Raw genomic sequence first — 24,629 nt, forward strand, 5'->3', positions numbered from 1 at the left:
ATTAAGGACTTAAATCAACTAAACTTGAATTTCTCCCATGTAGATGTCTAGTTCAGACAACTATGGTCTTCCCGAATCTTTTGGAAAATGCTTTCCACATGAAGATGATATTCCTCAATATCATACTTCACTTCCTCCGCCTCCTCCAATAGTTCTCCCTAACCCACATGTTCATCGACTTGAAAAGTTCAAGGTAACTCAAGCCCTATTGTCAAGCAAACATAAAGATGGAAGGTCTGTGTGTGCACATGTCTTGGAGATGAAGTCACACATTGACAGGCTAGGAATGTTAGGAGTCATTGTGTCGAGGAAGTTGGCTGTTGACTGGGTTCTTCAATCACTTTCTAAGTCATATGGTGAGTTCATTAAAGATTACTATATGACAGACCGCAATATGTCCCTTATCGATCTTACATATTTGCTGATTGCTGCTGAATCAGTAATGATTTGGCGCACTGGTAATGCAAATTTGATTGGAAGATCTACTTCCCAAGCTTCCATGGATATTGAAAATGGAAACATTGGAAGTCCAGAAAAGATTTTCTTTCCAAGGGAAAGGGAAAGGCTAAGTCTGAGATTGTCCCATGTACCATTCCAAAAGAGTCTGTTTATTTCTGTTGCTAAGAGAAGGGGCATTGGTTGCGAAGCTGCTCTGACTACATGAGAGATCTAAGAAATGGTAAAGTCAAAATGTATGACTCTACTTCAGGTAAGTTCACTATCTAACTCTATTAAGTTCCTACTTATAGATTCTTAATACATGATGTGATAAGATTGCATTTTGATGTTTTGTAGGATCAAAGAATAGAAAGGAAGCTTGAAGGAAGAGTAAGCTGATTCTGATCGCGAAGAGATGGATTTCGATCGCATAGTTCGATGTTCAGAATTTTGAGCTACTACTTAGGAGTTATGATAGATTGCTTAGAAATATGCAGCGACATAGTTTTCATATGTACTTGCATTGTAAGGACAAGCGTTTCCAAGTTTTATAAATAAAGAAAGAATTTTGATTTTATCTTATTTATATTTCCTTGCAATGACATTTGTGAAAATTGATGTTTATATGTTTCTATTTTTAGCGATATGGATTTGATTCTTTCGTTTGTGGTAGTGTCTAAATTTACCAAATAAGGAAAGATTATGTAACACCTGATTCCTGGTACGCATTTAATTCAAGAATTTCATGTATTTTTCTCTGGGACTCGACGAGTTGGTGGCCCAACTCGTCGAGTAGAGTCGTGATCCGTGGGGAGTTTAAGTGACCTACTCGACGAGTCGGAAGACCGACTCGGCGAGTAGGTGCTGTTTGAGTGAAACCCTAAATTTGAGGGTTTGCACCCTATTTAAACAACTTATCTCAGCCTCCATCGTCCCTTATACTCCCAGAAGACATCATATCGAAACCCTAGCATTGTTTGAGTATTCTAAGGCCATTTTGGTGCATTTTGTTGGATTGTGAAGATTGAGAAGAGGAAAGGAGCTTGGGAGTTCAATTTGGAGCTTGGAGATCCAGAGATTGTGTTCCATTTCCAGCTCATTTAAGGTAAAAAGCTCCTGCCTTGATCTTCCATGTGTTTAGTCATCTTTAGGGCTTGGATTTTGGGCATATTTAGGGATTTCTAAGTCATTTTCGGGTTGTGAAGTGTTATGGGGAGTATTGACTTCCGATCTTGGTCATTGGAGGGGTCTCATGGCATAAAGGTGCCAACTTTATGGCCATGAGAGCCCCATGTATCTTTTAGACATCATTTGTAGTCCTTTAGGGCCAAAAGACCCATGCATGGACGTAAAGTTCGTGGCTGTACGTGCTATATCGACCCTAGGAGGTCAGATCTACCCATTGGATGAGATGAGCTTGACAGAATTCGAGTTTATGGACATGGACTTTAGTGGACTCGGCGAGTTGTTCTTGGGACTCGACGAGTCGGGTAGTGGTTCTCCAACCTTTGCTGTTTTGGGGGTCTGGTTGATTCTAGAGAAGGACTCAACGAAGATGGACGAGATTATAGACCTGGGAATCATGGGACTCGACGAGTGTTTGAGCAGACTCGGCAAGTCCAAGGCAATCTTCCAATCTTTAAAGATGGACTTGACGAGCTGTTCATACAACTCGGCGAGTCATAGACTGGACATATTCAAATGAGGGGGATGAACTCGGTGAGTTCAAGAGTGAACTCGGCGAGTCGGATGAAGATTGTAACGACCCAAAAATCTCATTGTTAACGAGGTTAGTCGTCTGTTATATAGGATTAAGTCGTATGTGTGTTTCGTGTAGGATTATATATTTAATATATAATAATATGAACAAAAAGAAGATTAATTAGGATTTTATAGGATTTAATTAGTAATTAAAATATATTACAGCTATTTAATTAGTATTGGTATTTATCTTGAATTAGATAAAATAAAATAAGCAAACTGGGGTAAAAAAAAAAGATGAATTAATTTAAATTAAAGGATTAGATAATATTTAAAGCTACTTAAAGATGGGATTATGTAACATCTAAGCTGATTAGATGAATTTAAATGTTGTAAAAGAAAACCAAAACGATAAGATAAATTAATAGGAGTCAATTATGAACCTATGGAAGTAGAGAGGTTAAGATGCACTAACCGGAGGATTGAATAATGAAAGAAATGGAAAATAGGAGCTGAGTGTGGAATAAAAGCCAAATACAGGGACCAAAGTTGTAAATTTGTTTTAGATAACACCCATTTGATTAAGGAAGATGATGCGACCTATCTTCTTCTTTGTTTCCGTTACCAGGCGGCTTATACGCCTTTCCCTTTACACCCTAAAAACCGATAACACCACCCTTTGGGTTGTTTCATCATTGACATTTACAATAAAGAGGGAAAAAAGGAGTGAGAACGAGAGAGTTAGACGACTGAGCAGAGAAGTTCGAGACATTCGTGAACTTGGAGGCGTCTTCGGGAGTGGAAGAAGAGAAGCCAAACGTGTTTGGCTCTGTTCCTGCTGTTGTGCGACCAACATCCGGTAAGAACTACACCACGATCGGACCCTTTGTCGACTCATCTTTTGTCCTTCCTGTTTCAGCTTTCACGACGTAGCTGTCGATATACTTGCCATGTATTTTTTTTGTTGTTTGAAACTTATAAACCTCCTTAAGAAGTGAAGACAGAAAGTTTACAAGCTTGCGGAGGCATGACTAATTCCCTCTTAACGTTAATTTGGAAAATATGAACTATATTGATCCTTACGTGAAATCTGAACTAATTAAGCATATGATAATCCCTTTCATCTTCTGATTCGCAAGACTCTAAGACAAAATATATAATAGTACAAGAGTATCATTTATTTTAATAGTTTTATACGTGGCCATTTAAATACCACAAAATCTAGTCATCTTATGAATGATGTATAAATTCTAGAGTCTTACCATTGAGTAAGGAAAGGTAGCTTTTGACTTTACTCCTTTGTAAACTGTATATAAGGGTCCTACAAGTTGGTACATGTAAAAGAATGAGATTATCAATGGTTATTTAACAGTTTGGGTAGTGAATAATATTTTTAATTATCAGACAAAATGAAATTATGATCTACGATTAAAAGAATTGTAAAAGCTTGACCTGAATTATAATTATGCTAAGGCGATGTTAAAATATGTTAGTTTTAAAGTTTAAACAATAATTTAAAACATACTCTGATTATATGAAATATGATATTTTTTAGTAACAAATAAAGAATGGCTAGCTAATGGAGGACTATTATAGTTTTGACGTCTTATAAACATTACGCGCTTTATTAGTAAACACGAATTAATAATGGTCTAAGATACAAGCTAAAAAGATGTTAACTTTAAAGGTCTAAAACTTGATTACGTTTTATGATATTTGATATTTTAGGTCCATTATTATTTTTATATTATTAATATGCTATCTTTAGTTGTTAGAACCTAAACTAAATATTAAACCTATATATGTTTAGGTATTTTTTTGAAAAGTTACAAAGCTTACGAGTTGAAGTAAAAGGGTAATTCATTCGACGAACATTAAGGTGAGTCGATAGACTTTTCATAAACCTTGTACATAGTCGAAACTATTTTCCGGAAATGGCTCGATTAGTCAAATTAGAATATTATTAATTGTTGATTATGCCTATATATATGTGCAGTATGAGATATGTCATTGTTTTGCCTTCTGTGACACTTGCATGCTTAGTAAATTTGGTTGATATCCCTATCTTCGTACTTGATACGATTAATTGCAACTATGATATGCTATATGAAATGTTTGATATTTGACTATGACCTTGTTGAGTATCTTCTTGGTATAAATGTTTTGAATCTTGATTATGATAATACGAATATTGCATGCTTGTACTTGATTTACGATCGATTATGCGGGGTTATGCATAGAGGGCAAGGGTAGAACCTAGCACTTAGCATGAAATCCTATCCGGATACCTTCAAGCCTGGTTGGTTGAAAAATACCTTCTAGGAAAAGAGCTTAAGCCAATTAAAGAGTTGCTCGGTCTTTCTAGATGCCCGTGTGACACATGGTACACGAACACTTCGGTGTTCATGGACTGGAGTGATGTTGGCCATTCGATCGAGGCCGGATCAAGCATCACGTGGGATTCGGGAGGTGTATCGTGAAATTGGCACCGTTTGAACCAATCCTAAACGACATCGTAGGCCCTCGTGTCTTGTAGGTCGGAGTAGCGAAAGTGGAGTCTTGGGGTCGGTCTGACGGGCGGGAGTCGCGAACCACCTAAAGTATTTGGCTGGCCAAGCACACAAGTAGCGAACAGGTTTTTCCCTTGGGGTTAGGTATCACTATGAGACTACCTATGCCTATACGATTATGATAGATTCCTTTGATATGATGACGTACGATTACGATATGATTATGCATGAAATACGATTGATATTACACTAATGAATGATATGTGAATGGATGATACAAAATTGAATGATTGAATTTTAAGCGAAAGATGATTGATTATTGATTGATATGTGAATTTTGTTTATATGATCATAATTTGAATGATTGACCCGTTAGGGGATGGTATGTTTTCCCTTTGGTTGTGTACAAACTCTTATTGGCTCACGAAGCATTTGCTGACACTTGTTTCTTTGCTTTGTGCCTTTACGATTGGTACAGGTAGCTTAGGAGCTTGGCTTGGTGAGATGGGGTCACTTTTGGGTAGTTTAGCCTTAGAATAAAGATGTCACTTGTACACGTTATTTAATTTTGAAACTTATGCTTCCGCTACAATTAAATACTTTTGATATTTTGGTTTTGAATTGAATGTAACGTTGTGGTTTGAAATGTTTTTGAAATGAACGGTGTTTACAATCTTCCGCTGCATTTTCCGTTAAAAGATTTTAAAAATAAATGAAACAAATTTTGGGTGAAAAATCATGACGTCACAAAGATAGTCCCGATAGTATGATTGAAAGGGAACCCGTCGAGTTTTTCTAGACTCGACGAGTAGAGTCAGGGATTGTATGGGGTTTGAAGAGTATGGACTCGACGAGTTGGTAGACCAACTCGGCGAGTCAAGTCAACTGGATGTTGACTTTGACCAAAGTTGACTTTGACCGGATTTGAGTTGACCCTGGTTAGGGTTGCAAGTACAAGTTGATAACTTGGATGGGGTTGTTGTGTAGGGATTGAGGAGTCGAGGAGAGTCGGTTTTCACGCTGAGGACAGTTCGGACACTACACGACTTTGAGGTGAGTCTTCTCCTAGTAGGGGTGGGTCTACGGCCACAATGCCGACCCACAAGTAAGAGTACTGGTTAGATGATTGTCTTTGTGATAATTATCTGGGACTTAATATGTGTTATGCTTACTGTGCTTGATATGGTTATGATTGTTATGCTTATTGTGCTTATTATGTCTTAGCAGTAGGAGGGGTGAAATAGTCTCTGGTTACCGGTTGAAAGATACCGAAGGGGAGGATAGTTCCCAGATACCGATAGGGAGGGTAGTTTCCGGTTACCGGTTGAAAGATACCGAGGGGAAGCCCAGTTCCCGGTTATGCTTGACAGTTCCCGGTTAAAAGATACCGAGGGTCATGTATTATTTTGGTATGAGTACGATGGGGGAACTCACTAAGCTTCGTGCTTATAGTTTTAGTTTTGGTTTCTGGTACCTCTTCGTCTAAGGGGAAGGAGCCGGCGGTGTAGCAGCGCATCACACACACATGGTTTCCGCATTGAGTTTCTGGGATTGTACTCTGATTTTCATTACTTCTGATGATATGGTTTTGAGACACGACATTATGGTTTTTATAAGTTGATGTAATATTGACAATGTTTTGGTGAACTGTCTTATGAATTACTTAATTAAAAATGAAATTTTTGGCGTCGAAATTTGGGATGTTACAAGTTGGTATCAGAGCCTTGGTTTGAGAGATTCGGACACACCCTCGGGGGTGTCTGGACTCAAACCGAGGGATTAAATGATTTTTCACAAAGAAAACAGTTTTCTAAAATTTAAGTTAAAGAATTTTGAGAAAGGACAGGGTGTGTGATGCGTGCGACCGACCGAGCTCAAGTAAGTTTTCCCCAAGATACCCATACTTGTTATGTTATATGATTTATGATTCTGAGAATTGCATGCTAGAATAGGGCTAAGGATCTAGGAGGATGCCTTGTATGCCTGATATATGATTCTGAGAACTGCATGCTAGATTAGGGCTAAGGATCTAGGAGGACGCCTTGAGTGCCTATTGTATGAGCTGTATACTAGGACTGTTTAGTCAGCAGTAGGATAGCCTGATTAGGTTATGCTTGATGAGGTTACTCAATGCACGAATGCTGCTTGCTTTGTGCTGTAGGGGTCCTGGCTAACTTTAACTAACTAGTGAGCGAATATGTAACAGTATTCGCAAGCTAGTTAGGGGAAGGTGGTAAGGACTCCTAGTGCAGCTGATGGCGGAGAGTAGGTCGGAGGGTGCCCTAGGAAAGCCTAGGATGAGATTAGTGGAAAGGGGTATTGGTAAAGGGACTTGGTGAAGTTGAAGAAATCCTTGAGGAAAGTACATATAGATGTGGAAGGTAGTATGGGCCCGTACTACTGGAAGCAGATGATCCGTACTCGAGTCAAGGAGGGCCGAGATGGAACCATGAAATTTGGAGAGTGTGCAAGGCCTCTCGAGAGTATGTATGATCCCGACGTTTATGTGTTTATTTTCAGTATGGTGACCACACGACACGGAGCAGGAGGTTCAAAATCTGGGTCAGGATCAGGATCAGGCTCGGGTGCGGGATCCGAGCAGGTTGATGACGGGCTACGCGAGTTCATCGCGTCTGAGATCACGAGAGGTATCCTTGAGTCGACCCCTATCATCTTCGGGTCGATCAAGGAAGGGATTATTGAGTTGATGGAGGATCGCATTCAGGCTATCATCAGATGAGGGTCAGAGAGGAGGATGTGCAGAAGACTGCCTTTCGGACGCGTTATGGTCACTATGAGTTTGTGGTGATTCCCTTCGAGCTCACCAAAACTCCTGCCGCGTTCATGGATCCCATGAACCGCGTGTGCAGACCGATGTTGGATCGGTCTGTGATAGTTTTCATCGATGACATCTTGGTTTATTCCAAGACGCGAGAGCAGCATGAGGAGCACTTGCGAGAGGTTCTGGATACTTTGAGGAAGGAGAGCTTGTATGCTAAGTTCTCCAAGTGTGAGTTCTGGTTGCACGAGGTGCAGTTTCTTGGGCACCTTGTCAACCAGAACGGGATTTCGGTTGACCCGGCCAAGGTGGATGCCATGATGAGATGGGAGGTTCCGAGGTCTCCATCCGAGATTCGGAGCTTTCTGGGACTGACAGGTTATTATCGGAGATTCATTCAGGACTTCTCCAAGATAGCCGTGCCCCTGACCCGGTTGACAAGGAAAGCCGTGGTCTTTTGCTGGGCGCCTGAGAAGCAGGTTGCGTTCGAGACGTTGAGACAGAGATTGTGCGAGGCGCCAATCTTAGCCCTGCCAGAGGGCATGGAGGATTTCGTAGTATATTGCGATGCGTCCATCTCAGGTTTGGGCGCGGTATTGATGCAGAGAGGGCATGTTATCGCTTACGCTTCGAGGCAGCTGAAGCCTCACGATGCGAATTATCCAACACATGATTTGGAGCTGGGGGCTATTGTTTTCGCCCTCAAGATTTGGTGCCATTACCTCTATGGGGTTCGTTGTACCGTTTACACGGACCATAAGAGTCTAAGATATCTTATGGACCAACCAAATTTGAATATGAGACAACGTTGGTGGCTTGATGTGGTAAAGGATTATGATTGCGAGATCCTCAACCATCCGGGGAAGGCCAATATCGTGGCCGACGCGCTTAGCCGTAAGGCAGCGCCGATCAGGGACATCTGTATGAGCATGACAGTTTTGAGTCCGCTGTTGGAGCAGATTCGAGAGGCCCAGCAGGAGGCCATAAAGGAGGAACATCAGAAGAGCGAACGAATTGTAGGTCAGGTTTCCTCCTTCGACTATGATAGCCGGAGATTGTTGACTCTTCACCGTAGGGTGTGGGTCCCATATCATGGAGGTGTGCGCCAGATATTGATGGAGGAGGCGCACAAATCCAGGTTTTCTATCCATCCCGGGGCAACGAAGATGTACAGGGATCTTCGTCTTGATTATTGGTGACCCTGTATGAAGAGGGATGTAGCTTGGTTTGTGGAGAGGTGCTTGACCTTCAGGAAGGTCAAGGCTGAGCACCAGAGACCTCATGGAAACGTCCAACCGTTGGATATCCCGCTATGGAAATGGGAGTATATTACTATGCATTTTATCACAAAACTTCCCAGGACTGCGCGTGGAGTGGATTTGATTTGGGTTATCGTCGATCGATTGACCAAGAGCGCCCATTTTATTCCGATTCAGGAGAGCATTTCGGCCGAGAAGTTAGCCGACATCTATATCAGGGAGGCAGTGGTGCGGCACGTAGTGCCAGTTTCAGTGATTTCCGACAGGGATGTACGGTTCACTTCGAGGTTCTGGAAGAAGTTTCATGAAGAGCTGGGTACTCGTCTACACTTTAGCACTGCCTTTCACCCGCATACGGATGGTCAGAGCGAGCGGACCATCCAGACTTTGGAAGATATGCTGCGGGCGTGTGTTTTAGACTTTGGGGGTAGTTGGGACACTTACCTTCCTCTGGCAGAGTTCTCTTATAATAACAGCTATCATGCGAGTATCGACCGTCCTCCCTTTGAGATGTTGTATGGGGTGAAGTTGGTCAGAGGGTCATGGGGAGTACAGAAGTGGTACTCAAGACTACAGAGAGGATCCATCAGGTTCGGAGCAGGCTTCAGACCGCTTAGAGTCGGTAGAAGAGTTATGCCGACAGGCGTCGATCGGACCTGGAGTTCCAGGTCGGGGATATGGTACTTCTGAAAGTGTCGCCTTCGAAGGGCGTCATTCGATTCAGGAAGCGGGGCAACCTGGGCCCCAGGTATATTGGACCCTTCAGGGTTGTAGCCCGGGTGGGCAAGGTGGCATATAGGTTGGATCTGCTGGCCGAACTCAGTCAGATTCATAACACTTTTCACGTCTCCCAGTTGTGGAAGTGTCTGGTGGACGATTCGGCAGTGGTACCTTTAGAGGATATTCAGGTTGATGACAGTCTGAACTACATCGAGCGACCAGTGGCGATCCTTGACAGGAAGTCAAAGGATCTGAGAAACAAGAGAGTGGAGCTGGTAAAGGTGCAGTGGCAGCACCGCAAGGGCTCGAAATGGACCTGGGAGCCGGAGGACGAGATGAGGGAGCATTACCCCGAGCTTTTTCAGGACCCAGCAACAGACTTCGAGGACGAAGTCTAAAATAAGTGGGGGAGATTTGTAACACCTGATTCCTGGTACGCATTTAATTCAAGAATTTCATGTACTTTTCTCTGGGACTCGACGAGTTGGTGGCCCAACTCGTCGAGTAGAGTCGTGATCCGCGGGGAGTTTAAGTGACCTACTCGACGAGTCGGGAGACCGACTCGGCGAGTAGGTGCTGTTTGAGTGAAACCCTAAATTTGAGGGTTTGCACCCTATTTAAACAACTTATCTCAGCCTCCCTCGTCCCTTATACTCCCAGAAGACATCATATCGAAACCCTAGCCTTGTTTGAGTATTCTAAGGCCATTTTGGTGCATTTTGGTGGATTGTGAAGCTTGAGAAGAGGAAAGGAGCTTGGGAGTTCAATTTGGAGCTTGGAGATCCAGAGATTGTGTTCCATTTCCAGCTCATTTAAGGTAAAAGGCTCATGCCTTGATCTTCCATGTGTTTAGTCATCTTTAGGGATTGGATTTTGGGCATATTTAGGGCTTTCTAAGCCATTTTCGGCTTGTGAAGTGTTATGGGGGGTATTGACTTCAGATCTTGGCCATTGGAGGGGTCTCATGGCATAAAGGTGCCAACTTTATGGTCATGAGATCCCCATGTATCTTTTAGACATCATTTGTAGTCCTTTAGGGCCAAAAGACCCATGCATGGACGTAAAGTTCGTGGCTTTACGTGCTATATCGACCCTAGGAGGCTAGATCTACCCATTGGATGAGATGAGCTTGACAGAAATTGAGTTTATGGACATGGACTTTAGTGGACTCGGCGAGTTGTTCTTGGGACTCGACGAGTCGGGTAGTGGTTCTCCAACCTTTGCTGTTTTGGGGGTCTAGTTGAGTCTAGAGAAGGACTCAACGAAGATGGACGAGATTATAGACCTGGGAATCATGGGACTCGACGCGTGTATTTGAGCAGACTCAGCGAGTCCAAGGCAATCTTCCAATATTTGAAGATGGACTCGACGAGTTGTTCATACAACTCAGCGAGTCATAGACTGGACATATTCAAGTGAGGGGGATGAACTCGGCGAGTTCAAGAGTGAACTCGGCGAGTCGGATGAAGATAGTCCCGATAGTACGATTGAAAGGGAACCCGTCGAGTTTTGCTAGACTCGACAAGTAGAGTCGGAGATTGTGTGGGGTTTGAGGAGTATGGACTCGACGAGTTGGTAGACCAACTCGGCGAGTCAAGTCAACTGGATGTTGACTTTGACCAAAGTTGACTTTGACCGGATTTGAGTTGACCCTGGTTAGGGTTGCAAGTACAAGTTGATAACTTGGATGGGGTTGTTGTGTAGGGATTGAGGAGTCGAGGAGAGTTAGTTTTCACGTCGAGGATAGTTCGGACACTACACGACTTTGAGGTGAGTCTTCTCCTAGTAGGGGTGGTCTACGACCACAATGCCAACCCACAAGTAAGAGTACTGGTTAGATGATTGTCTTTGTGATAATTATCTGGGACTTGATATGTGTTATGCTTACTGTGCTTGATATGGTTATGATTGTTATGCTTATTATGCTTATTATGTGTTTGCAGTAGGAGGGGTGATATAGTCCCTGGTTACCGGTTGAAAGATACCGAAGGGGAGGGTAGTTCCCAGTTACTGGTTGAAAGATACCGAGGGGGAGCCCAGTTCCCGGTTATGATTGACAGTTACCGGTTGAGAGATACCTAGGGTCATGTATTATTTTGGTATGGGTATGATGAGGGAACTCACTAAGCTTCGTGCTTACAGTTTTAGTTTTGGTTTCAGGTACCTCTTCGTCTAAGGGGAAGGAGCCGGCGGTGTAGCAGCGCATCACACACACATGGTTTCCGCATTGAGTTTCTGGGATTGTACTCTGATTTTCATTACTTCTGATGATATGGTTTTGAGACACGACATTATGGTTTTTATAAGTTGATGTAATATTGAAAATGTTTTGGTGAACTGTCTTATGAATTACTTAATTAAAAATGAAATTTTTAGCCTCAAAATTTGGGATGTTACAGATTCTCATCACCAAGTCTCAATTGGATGGAAACTTGAAATCATGTAACTTGTATTGTATGATGAATGAGAACCTTCGTTTTTGGGAAATTAAGACTAATTCCTTGTTCACATGTATATGTGAGTCAAGTAAAGGACCAGGGGATCGGGTACACTTGGTTGTGCGCTGGTCAGGTCCACCACAAAGAACGATAAGACTATTCGTCATGATTTACTAAAGCTTAGTAAATATGGTTTTGCTTACAAGTTTAAGTGTAATTGTGAGTCATTGAAGAGGTTTCAATGTATAGCAGAACGAATAAGAAGAATCAATTAGGCAGAAAGATAAAAGTTTCTCCAATCCGAAAGGAACGGAGAGTACTTTAGTATGGTGTTTTATGATCATCCTTATGATTATGGAACCATGTCACAATTAACCCTCTAAGGATACCTTAGTGCATTTGTATGGCTAAGAAGAGGAATCGTAAATTGTTGAAATGGTTAAATCAAAAGGTGAATCATACTTCGTTCCAAAAATCAAGTCTTAAAGTCATACTCCAAGATTGTAACTTGAGTGACATAATCTTAAGAAAGGTTTATAACACTTATCAAATGTAGAGTAAAATGTTTCTTGCTCTTGTACATTTGAAATTGGTAAGTTGTGATGTCTTGGATAAGACAAAGACCAACTAAGACCAATTGTGTGAAGGTTTTGTCTTGATAAGAAACTGCACTAACTCTTGAATATTTGTTTGTCAAGGAATGTTCTTGACAAGAGAGTCTTATATGTCAAGAGGTCTGTGGGAGTCTTAAAGATCTTGAAAAGTTTCAAGAAGTAATCAAGAATAAACATGTTATTAATCACTAGCACATGACTTGAGGTTTATAACCTATCGTGTTGACATATTCTTATTTTTGTGCCAATTCCAATTGGTTAACTATGCATATGATTTCTATGAGTACTCAATTGTTTGCATAACAACTTGGAAGCAATGGTAGACCCTTGAGCTGCCAGGTGGCAAGAAATTAAGATTTAACAAGTTCAGTCCATATGAGTTTGGATTTGATACTAACCTTGTCTTGTGATTATGGATATGACAAATTCACATGGATAGGAACACATACACCATAAAATCTAAGTCTCATAAGGTTTCTCTCCAATTCATGAAAATGATTGTGAGGAAATGCTTTCACTAAGTAGATTTTAAGGAGATAGCAATTGTGATATTTGCATTCTCAAATTCGATTATGATTACGACATCCCTGTTCACAGTTAGAATTGTGAGAAATGACAAAAGGTCTAAACATTTGAGACTTATTGCTGTAAGTTCTAAAATTGTTTAGACACACATGTGAGCTATCTAAGGAAAGGTATATGAGTTTGAGAAGCCTAGATAAAGTCTTATCGAAGCGTCTTGTATCATAAGTCTAAACTTTGGTAAGAAAGTCAACAAGTAATGATTTCTGGAAGTCCAGCTTATTTATGAGTACATGACAAAGCTAGTGGGAGCATAAGTGTTATACTAGTAAGCTAATAATTATCATGCTAGTGGGAGAGGAACTTATACTTCATTTCAATTCTAAAAGTTTAGATTGAGGGAGAGGAACTTATATTTCATTTCAATTCTAAAAGTTTAGATTGAGATTTTAATCAAACTTCGTCAAGGACATATATGAATGTTATGTTGAAAGGATTCGACATAAGGAGAATCTATATATGGAAATGTTATAGCAAGAGATTGGTAAAGTATCAGGTCTGTATTTAAGAAATTATGAGTCGTGTCCCATATGCTTCGGATATAGGATCGATTGCATGTGCTATAATATTCTCATGTTCTAATTTTTCCAAATGCATAGGGCATTAAGAGGGAAAAAGGACTAGAACCGGATATGACTTAAGTTATTAAACAACTGTCAAGGACGATCTGAGGTTCGCTAAGGATTGGTTGCTTAAGGACAGTTGGAAGTATATTAATGAATGGACCATATTGATATGATTTTGAATAGATAGGATTCTATTAAGAATGGATAGTCATATGGCAATTATGGAAAAGTTTCCATAATGGGAGTTGGATATCAACAATCTATGAGTAAGTTAGAAACTTTTATGCAAAAAGGATGTTCAAAGGAATGTGCTTTGAATATAAGAATTCGTATCTATGGAATTGTTTTGTAACAATCTCCAATGGAAAGTTTTGTAATTGGCAAAGTCTCTTTGACTTGTGTACATAGTCGTTACAAAAAGGATCACTGCATATAAGCTTAGAATCTAACATATTACAGTAAGTGGCAAGGACTTGGTATTCTAACACTTACGATAAGGATATAGAATTGTGAAATGAGCGTCATTGGAAATGTTTAAAATTGATCTATTTCACAAAGTAAGGACCATAGGCAAACATAGTGTGCATGCTTGGAGCATGGGATAAATATTGTTTTAATTCAAGTATTAAGTTGATTAATCGAAACATTATACAATGAATAATATGTAATCAATATGGTGATTAAATAAAATGTGTTTTATTTATATTCAAAAGTTTTGAGACTATATTGGATTCGATTATTCTTGCGTTTCACTTCGCATGTTTTGACCTCCCGAATAATAAGATTATTCAAACCATCCATAGTAGATCATACATTGGAAGTAGGTATTAAGGCAAGACTGTCATGAATCCGTCTGTATTGTCTAAAGTGTAAGACATAGCCCAAGTTTGCTGCAGTATTCATGAGTACTCCTGTAATAAGATTTGAGTATTGGATTAAACCCACGCTCATCTGAATCACTTCATGGATTTTATCAAGAGTGATTTTGAGATGATAACATCTTATATTTTTGAAACAGAGAGATATGAGTTGCAGTTTACAAGTCGGTTGCACATTGATAATATGAAAACGCACTAGTAACTTGGTGTTATAAAACATATTGTTGTGTGTGATTTGATGAGTAAATAGAGAAAACATATGAGTCGAAGTTTATCGGTTCCTTTTACCCTAAGAGGGATAAAAACGATATATGTGGGCCCCTCAATGATTTAGTGATGACAACCCTAAGCGCTTGGCCAAGCCTGGACTGATTTGATTTGTTCAATTAGTCGGTCGTCATAAATCGGAAATCGGGAAACATCACATGAACAGAGAGAATGATTATAATCCATGTCCCAGTTCATACGATATCTTGTAGAATGTAGGAATATATGATCCCTTATCTAATGGACGCGTCATTGACTAGGTCAGAGTTCGACAACGGCTTTTAAGAGCTACGATCGCTAGTCGGGTTTTAAGTCGTACTTGCAGTTATAGTTATTAGACTTATCCAAGTGGGAGACTGTTGGATTAGGTGTCTAAGCCTATAACTATAATTTATATGTACTTGACCCGAGAGTAGCATGGTCCATTTGGGTTGCCTTCACCAGAACAATCTGATAAGATGGATAATTGAGAAAGAGGCTATTTATGATTTACTAATATATTATAAGTATAATATATTAATTGAGAAATCATAATATTTAATTAGTATTGATCAAGAATTAATTTGGAATTAATTTAGTGATCAAAAGAGACTAATTAAATTAACGGGGACTGATTATGTAAATCAGTATTATATATTGTTTGGGCTATTGATCCATGTTGGGCTAAGTTTGTGTAAGTATCCATGAAGAGTTAGCCCACATGAGATATGGATCATAACCTAAGTGTATGGATTAGGGTTTACCCATGACCCTTGGAATCCTACACTATATAAATGTTACCCCTTAGCCAAAATCGGACCACCTAAGTATTCTAAGAGAATTATAGCCGATTTTGAAGTGTCTAGCCTCTCTCTCAAAGTCCTCCTTTATTCATGGTGTTTGTGAACCATTTTAGGCATCACACTTGAGGTGCTAAGCTCTTGAAAGGCCAACAACTACAAGCTACAATAAAGAGGTATTCTTCTAACTTGATTTTATGATTAATGTACCAAAATTGTATGCTAGTTGTAGGCTTCATGCTTTGGAATTTTATTGTATGTATAACTAGAGAAAACTTAGATCCAAAGCTCTTAGGGTTGTATGTGCACCATATGAGTGTTATAGTACCTAAAATCCAACAAAAGGATCGTTAACACCTGGTCGTCCTGTACCCTTACCGGGTATCAGACCAGTTGAGGCACCAATGGTTGGAGGGACTACTCCAGCCTCAGAATTCGTGGGGTCCGGAACAGGGGTTTCGGACCGTGCTTGTGTAGAAAGAAATGGGTTTTCAAATGAGAATCGTGGGTTTGTTCCAAGGGGCAAGGAACTTTGTTAAACACCAAAAACACCTTGTTGGGAAGCTGAGGGTGGATTGTGTGGAGACTCCCCGTGTGTGTGTGCTTGTGATTTTGAAACTCCGAAGGGTACTTCGGAAGAGTGGGTAGGTAGGGTAGAAGGATGGCCAGAGTCAGCTGGAATGTCCTTAGCTCCTACCTGTTGAGAGGAGGAACTGACTTTGGTTCTCTTTTTGGCTTTTGGCTTGCAGGGAGATGATTTCCTTTTGGCGGATATCTTCTTCTTACCACCTGAAGGAACAGGCATTGCCACTTCCGGAGTGGGCTCAACGGGGACCGGGGCAGATTGTGTAGGGCTATACACAATCGAGGTGTCCATATGATGTTTCAAATGAATGGATCCGGAAGGTAGGACAGCCAACATATGATCCGGTAAACGTCTAATTGGTCCGAAGGAAGTTTGGTCCGAAATACGATAATGTCTAACAGTTTTGAAAGAAACAAATACCTCTCTCGGAATCATATCCACCGGAATTGGTTCGGACATCTCACGGTAGAGTTGTTGGATCGTCAGGGCCCAAAATCTAGAGCTAGAAATCTCGTTCGGCTTCCGTTTGATGGAAAACTTCCGAAAGTCTTGCCACAAGACTTCAGGAAGATCAACGACGTTATTCTTTCCGAAGAAGATATTGTATACCACCTACAACCGGTATTTGCTAAGAGTATCCGTACCTCCATGTTTGTTGGATAAACCCCTAACAATGAAGCGCATCAGGATGCTCCAAAGGCCTGAGACGGCTGATTTCTTGAACGTCTTGGCTTTGTATTCTTGGCCATAACCAATGTGAGTGAGAAACATTTGAAATTCTTTAGCTGTGGGTTCTTGTACCTTGAAGTCAGTAGGGTTTTCTGCGATTCCAATCGCTTTAAGAAACATCGTAACCCTCTAAATTTTCAAAAAAAAAAATTATTTTTAAAATTCATATAAAACTCCAAATCACATTTCTCAAAAAACAAAATGTATAAGTTATCAAAATACAAGTCAACAATTGTTTGTAATATCCCAGAATCCTCAAAAACATAAACTCCAACTCGTGTGTACAATCAAGCCAGCGCCTTCCCGCGATCCTAAGAAGTACCTGAAACACACATCACATAACACTGTAAGCATGAAGCTTAGTGGGTTCCCCAAAATACCACATACACACATAATACGCCTCCCATGGCTATAGCTCGGCATGGACCCTCCGGTCATGCGTCTCGGTGAGGACCCTCCGGTCTCACGGATCAATGTGGACCCTCCGGTCATGTGTCTCAGTGAAGACCCTCCAGTCACACAGTATTACCGATCATGTAAGTATAGTGAGAAGACTCACCTCGTAAGTAAGGAAGTAGATCTAGCACCCCACAAACAGTCTAGACTCCGCCTACATAATATAATTATCTCTTATAGTACTTTGTAATAACTACTCCGAGATGGTAAGATAACTTCTCCACTAAATCTCAAAAGGGTGAAAAGACCATTTTACCCCTCCATGATCTCCAAAGTCCACAATTGACTAAAACGTAAAAGTCAATGAAAGTCAACACTAGAGTCAACAGTCCCTATTGACCCAACTCGTCGAGTGCACCTATGTGGCTCGTCGAGTTCCTCCTGTTCTCAAAAGGATTGGGAAAACTCCAACTCAACTCATCGAGTTGTCTCATCAACTCGTCGAGTTGTAGCACGTCCAGACTATCGGGGAAAACCTTAGCTGGCTCGTCGAATTGGCTCATGCACTCGTCGAGTCCCTCTACACCAATTCTCATTCAATAGATTCTAAGCAGAAATAATGTCCCAAACTCTAGATCTAGCCTCCCAAGGCTGAAATACCACGTAAAGCTGCAAGCTTTACGTCCATGCACGATATCTAGGGCTCGAAATGCCAATAACATGCTCTACATAGGGTTTAATGCATAAAAGCTTCCCACTAGCTTGATAAAGCTTGGACCTTTGGGCTTAAGGGACCTCATATTGTCCAGATCTGAAGTCTCAACTCTATGGCAAGCTCAAAAAACTCAAGTACTCAAAGAGGGACGGGAAAAGGCCCTAAACTACCTAGAAAAGAGATCTAACCAAATAATGATCAAGGTGGTAACTTTTTACCTTCAAATAGAAGCTAGGAATGAATGAACACTAGATCCAAGAGCTCCCTCTCGTCCCAAGCCTTTTGCTCCTCAATCTTCCTCCAAAAATGCACTAAATTATGAAGTGTTAGCCTCTCTTTCTCTCACACAAGGATATAGCTCGATTAGGGTTTCTCTCAGAGTTCTAAGATGATAAGGGAGACGGAAATGACGGCTTAAGGTCCTTTAAATAGGATACAAACCTTGAAAATTAGGGTTTTCTCACTCAGCTCCTACTCGTCGAGTTGGGGTCCTCCAACTCGTTGTTGGATTTGTGTCCAAGTCCATAACTATATTTGGTATGTACTTGACCCGGTTGTAGCATGGTCCTTTTGGGTTGCCTTCACCAAAGCAACTTGACAGGATAATTTATGGAGAGAGAGAGATGATATTATGGTTTATTAATATATTATATGAATAATATATTAAAAGAGAAATCATATAGTTTAATTAATATTGATCAAGAATTAATTAAGAAATTAATTGTGTGATCAAAAGGAGATTAATTGAACTTAGGGGACTGGAATTGCAATTATAAGATAATTGATTTTGGGCTATGGATCCTTATGTATATAAGGGGGGACGAAATTAGGGTGGAAGCCCACCTTGAAATCGTCCAAGCCTTATTCCAGAAGGTTCCTTGGACTGCTTAAGGCCTAAGTTATCCAATTAGGGTTTTGGCTTAAACCCTAGCAGCTGAAGTATATAAGGACCCCTAGGGTTACAGAATTCGGCTACCAGAAACCCTAAGGAGTTCTTAGAGCCGAAATTGTGCCTCCATTCCCTCTCTTCTGGATCATCTTCTTGCCTTGGTGTTTGTAAGCCATTATAGGTATTACACTTGTGATACTAGGCCCTCAAAGCTTGAAGATTCTTGCAACATTCAAAAGGTACACATCTAAATCTGTTTTCTATGTTATTTCGATTTTTATATGCTAGATTTAGGGTTTGTAAGCTTTGGATAAACTTGCATGTACAATAGAGAAACCTATATCCAAATCTTTAGGGTTTTGCATGTGTACATAGGAATGTTCTTTTGCTCAAAACCCATCACTCGTCGAGTAGACTCTAAAGATCACACGTCCATTAACTCCTCTACTCGGTGATTTGGGGCATCCAATTCATCGAGTTGCTCTAACATCATGAATGAAAATTAATGAAATATTATACCTGGGAGTCGGGATGTTACAATTCTCCCCCACTAGAATCAGACTTCGCCCTCGAAGTCTTCCTTTGAAAACAACTTTGGGTACTGCTCCCGCATCTCGGAATCCGACTCCAAAGTCCACTGGAATCCCTTCCGATGTTGACACTGAACCTGAACCAAGGGCACTTCTTTATTCCTCAAGACCTTCAACTTCCTGTGCAAGATCGCTATCGGCCTCTCAATGTAGTTCAAGCGTTCATCAACCTGGATGTCCTATAAAGGGACCATTGTCATCTTATCGGCTACACACTTCCTCAGCTGGGACACATGGAAGGTGTTATGAATCTGGCTCAACTCTGCAAGAAGCTCCAACCGATAAGCTACCTTGGCCACTCAAGCGATCACCGTGAAAGGACCAATGTATCTAGGGCCCAACTTGTCCCGCTTCCTGAATCAGATCATCCCTTTCCATCGGGATACATTCAGGAGGACAAAATCTCCGACCTGAAACTCTAGCTCTGAACGGTGGCGGTCGTTGCAACTCTTCTGACGACTCTGGGCCCTCAGTAACCTCTGTATGACCTTTTAGATCTGCTCTGTCGTATTGAGCACTATCCCAGTGTGCCCCATAACTCTCTGCCTTACCTCTCCCCAACAGATGGGAGTTCGGCACCTCCTCCCGTATAAAAGCTCAAAGGGAGGCATACCGATACTGGAGTGATGGTTGTTGTTGTATGAAAACTCAGCCAAGGGAAAGTAAGTGTCCTAACTTCCACCAAAGTCCATAACACATGCGTGTAGCATGTCCTCGAGCGTCTGAATCGTCCGTTCGCTCTGCCCATCGGTCTGAGGGTCGTAAGCGGTGCTGAAATGCAATCGGGTACCTAACTCTTCACGAAATTTCTTCCAGAACATAGAATTAAAATGCACATACCGATTTGACACTATCGATGTTGGCAGCTCATGCCATGCCACCACCTCTCGAACGTAGATCTCAGCCAATTTCTCCGCAGAAGAGCTCTCACTTATAGCCAGGAAGTGAGCACTCTTCGTCAACCGGTCGACAATCACCCATATCACATCAACACCCCACGCAGTCCTCGGTAACTTGGTAATGAAATCCATGGAAATATGTTCCCACTTCCATAGAGTAACCTCCAAAGGCTGCAACTTGCCATGAGGACGCTGGTGCTCTGCTTTGGCCTGGCGATAGGTTAAGCATCTATCGACTACCCATGCCACATCTCTCTTCATACAGGGCCACCAATAATCCCTTCTCAAGTCCAAATACATCTTAGTGGCCCCACGGTGGATGGAAAACCTTGACTTATGGGCCTCCTCCATCAAAGTCTGTCGAGCTCTACCCGAATACGGCACCCATATCCGCCCATGATAGGTCATAAGCCCACGGCTATCAGTCTCAAACTCATAAATCTGCCCGATCACCCGCTCTTTCTTACAGTTCTCTGGTCTCATGGCCATCGCTTGGGCCTCTCGGATGGTATGTAAGACTGGAGTCATCACCGTCGTCCTCATGCACACGTATTGGATCGGAGCACTATCTGCTCTACGACTCAGGGCATCGGCTACCACATTAACCTTGCCAGGATGATACAAAATCTCAGAGTCATAGTCTTTCACTACATCCAACCACCTCCTCTGTCTCATATTCAGGTTGGGCTGATCCATAAGTTACTTTAGGCTCTTATGGTATGTGTATATGGTACATCGGACACCATAGAGATAGTGGCGCCAAATCTTGAGAGCGAATACCACCGCCCCCAACTCCAAATCATGGGTAGGATATCTCGTCTCATGAGGCTTCAGCTGCCTCGATGCATATGCTATCACATGCCCCGTATACATCAACATGACACCCATCCCTGATATAGATGCATCACAATAGACTAAGAAGTCCTCAACTTCCTCAGGAAGGGCTAACACTAGACCGTCGCACAATTTCTAGCGAAGAGTCTCAAATGAGACCTACTGCTCGGGCCCCCAGACAAAAGTAACACCCTTCCTGGTCAATTTGGTGAGAGGAACGGAAATATTGGAGAAATCTATGATAAACCTCCGATAGTAACCCACCAAACCCAGAAAATTCCTGATCTCGGCATCTCCCATCACATAATTGCGTCAATCTTGGCCGGGTGGACCAAAATCCCATTCTTATTAACAAGGTATCCCAAGAACTGGATCTCTCGCAACCAGAAATCACACTTGGAGAATTTGGTATAAAGCCTCTCCATCCTTAATACTCTAAGAATCTCCTGCATATGCTCCTCATGTTGTTCCCTAGACCTCGAGTACACCAAAATGTCGTCGATGAACACGATCATCGACCTATCCAACATGGGCCTGCACATCCGGTTCATGAGGTCCATGAACGCTACAGGTGCATTGGTGAGCCCGAAAGACATCACCACAAACACGTAATGCCCATAACGAGTTCGGAAAGCTATATTCTAAATATCCTCCTCACAGACCCTTATCTGATGATACCCAAACCTCAAATCAATCCTAGAAAACCAAGACGCCCTCTGCAACTGATCAACAAGTCGTCGATCCTCGGTAGTGGATAACGATTCTTGACCATCAGCTTCTTCAACTCCCGGTAATCGATGCACATCCGGTGTGAACTATCTTTTTTCTTGATAAAAAGGATCGGCGCTCCCCACGGTGAGCTACTCGGTCTAATAAAACCCTTCCCCAACAGCTCCTAGAGCTGTGAAGATAACTCCTACATCTCGGGTGGCGCAAGGCGATAAGGTGCCTTGGCAATAGGCGCCGCACCCAGAATCAGATCGATTCGGAACTCCACATGCCTCTCGGGAGGCACACCCGGTAACTCCTCGGGGAAAACATCCAGGAATTCACACACTACCGGAACATCGGAAACAGAACTCGGCCTCTCAGTGGCAACTCGTGTATCCATTACATACAGTAAAAATCCCGTGCATCCCTACTGCAAACTCTGCCTCGCCCTGGCGGCAGAGCAGAAAGCTGATCCCGATCTAGTTCCCTCGCCATACACAGTAAGTACTCCCCCACTAGGGTCTCGTATGGTCACCATTTGACGCTCATAATCAATCACGGCTCCAAACTGGCTCAACCAATCCATGCCCACTATGACACAATCATCACCCATCGCTATCAATACCAGATCTATCGGGAACTCAACACCGAAGATCTCTAAAACATATCCTCGGAACACATCAGTGGAAAAAACCGCATGCTCATCGGCTATAGAAACCCTCAGTGGTCGACTCAATGCCTCGCGTCTAACACTAATGTGATGACCAAAGGATAAAGACACGAAAGATCGACTCGCACCCGAGTCAAATAACACCAAGGCAGGCACAAAACTCACAAGAAAAGTGCTTATATGAAGCACAGTATAAGCATAAACAAATCTCAAAATAACATGAATAAATAGATACGCACCAGCAACAACATTAGGCGTTGCGCGGACCACCTCCGCAGTCAGCTGAAATGCTCTCCCACGAGCTCTGGGAGCCTCGGCCTTCCCCGGCCGACCATCAGTAACACGTAAAGCAGCAGGAGCAGTAGCCTGGGTTGATCCCTGAGTGAGCTGAGGACACTCGGCCTTCTTGTGGCCACTCTGGTTACAATGAAAGCAAACTGAAAATCGTTTGGGGCAGTCCCTCGCCATGTGCCCCTCCTTGCCACATTTGTAGCAAATACCTGCTTGGAAAGATCCCACGTGGATCTTGCCGCACTTGGTACAAGTGCGGCCCTTCTGGCCTCCTCCTCTCGAATCAGCGGTCTTGGCCTGCTTTGTCGCTGGCTACGACTATACTGGTCTCCGATCTCTCCCCTGCTGCTCTCCCTCCTCTCTGGTCTGAATCTCCAGTTCAATCTCTCTCCTCCTGGAATTGGTATGTAGATCAACCAATGTTCATTATGACGATTTCGCCACGAACTCCCATATATATCTCCTCGATATGCGCAATTACCGGCTCACGCGTACCTGATCAGTATACACGTGCTCAGGGCAGAAAAACGCCCTCTCATGAAACATCCTCGTAATCTTTGTCACTAACTCTGTCTTCTTCTTGAGAGACAAAAACTCATGTACCAAATGTTCCCTCTCCACCTAGGTAGCATACTCATATCTGAACAACTTGGTGAACCTCTCCTAAGTCACTGCAACATGATCTGCAGGGGTAAAATCAGTCGTCACAAACTTCCGCCAGTCCTTCGCTCCCAAGCGAAGCTGGTTCAGCGCAAACCGAACTCTCAGATGCTCCGAGCATGAACACATATAGAAAGACCCTTCAATGTCGGAGATCCATCTCATAGCAGCAATCGGGTCCTGGTCCCATTAAACTCTGGGGTCTTCGTGTTGCTGAACTCTCAGAACAACAACAAGTCACCTCCCTGTAGCCTCGCAGCAGTTAGGGCTACGGTGGCTGCGACAGCAACAACCTCTGTGACAGCAGCGTATCACTCATCAAACGTCTCAATCAGTGTGGTCTTAATAGACCCGAACATCTCTGGTTTGGCCTCTCTAATAGCTGCGACTACCTCCTCATGAATGACCCGAACATCTCGGGGTTGTTGCGGGTAATCACTATAGTGCCTCTGAAACACAAACACAAAAACCATCAGAGACTAGCTCAAGCACTCACGCCATTACCCACCCCTACATGCTCCTGAATATCAAGGTTCTTACTTGGGTCGCATACAGATCCAGTAGTTTTAGTAGTACGGGCCCAATACTACCTTCCACACCAACCTGTAGTCATCCCAAGTCCTCCTCCTAGGATCCTAATTCACAAGTACTCTAACCCTCACAGATATCAACTACTCTCTCGGTAGATTACTCAGTGCTCATCTAGGTATCTCTCCTAGATCACTCAAAACACTCTTTAAAAAATTCCTGTTATGTTCCCCTACTCAGTACACACAGAGTAAATAGCAGATAAGATCAATCAATATTATACCCTAGGCTAAGGCATCATGAATCAGGCAACTCTAGCTCTAAATTATGAAATACCTAGCCTATCCTCTAGCATGCAACTCTAATATCTCATAAATATCTCATAATACAAACAAGTAGTGGTGTTTTGGGAAATCACCGTTCGGGCTCTGGATGATTGTACACACTGCTCCGTCCCGTTATCTTTTAAAAGCTCTTACTCGTTTTTAGAAAAATCATTTCTTTTTAGAAAATTTTCTCAAATCCCCAACTTGAGTCCAAACGTACCCGAGAGTACATCTGAATCCCTCAAACCAAGGCTCTGATACCAACTTGTAACGC

At 42.2% G+C, this 24,629-nt stretch overlaps 1 long non-coding RNA gene across 1 annotated transcript; it reads left to right on the forward strand.

Annotated features, from left to right (window-relative positions):
• The first annotated feature begins 2,677 nt into the window (after positions 1-2,677).
• On the forward strand, positions 2,678-5,324 carry LOC145139778 (uncharacterized). Its single transcript, XR_013721995.1, has 3 exons — positions 2,678-2,998; positions 3,950-4,018; positions 5,128-5,324. It is a non-coding gene; the product is annotated as an uncharacterized LOC145139778 (long non-coding RNA).
• Positions 5,325-24,629: the final 19,305 nt, after the last annotated feature.

The sequence above is a fragment of the Lactuca virosa genome, chromosome 9 (genome assembly GCF_052849685.1).
Source record: "Lactuca virosa cultivar CGN04683 chromosome 9, Lactuca_virosa_CGN04683_v6, whole genome shotgun sequence".
NCBI classification, from domain to species: Eukaryota; Viridiplantae; Streptophyta; class Magnoliopsida; order Asterales; family Asteraceae; genus Lactuca; species Lactuca virosa.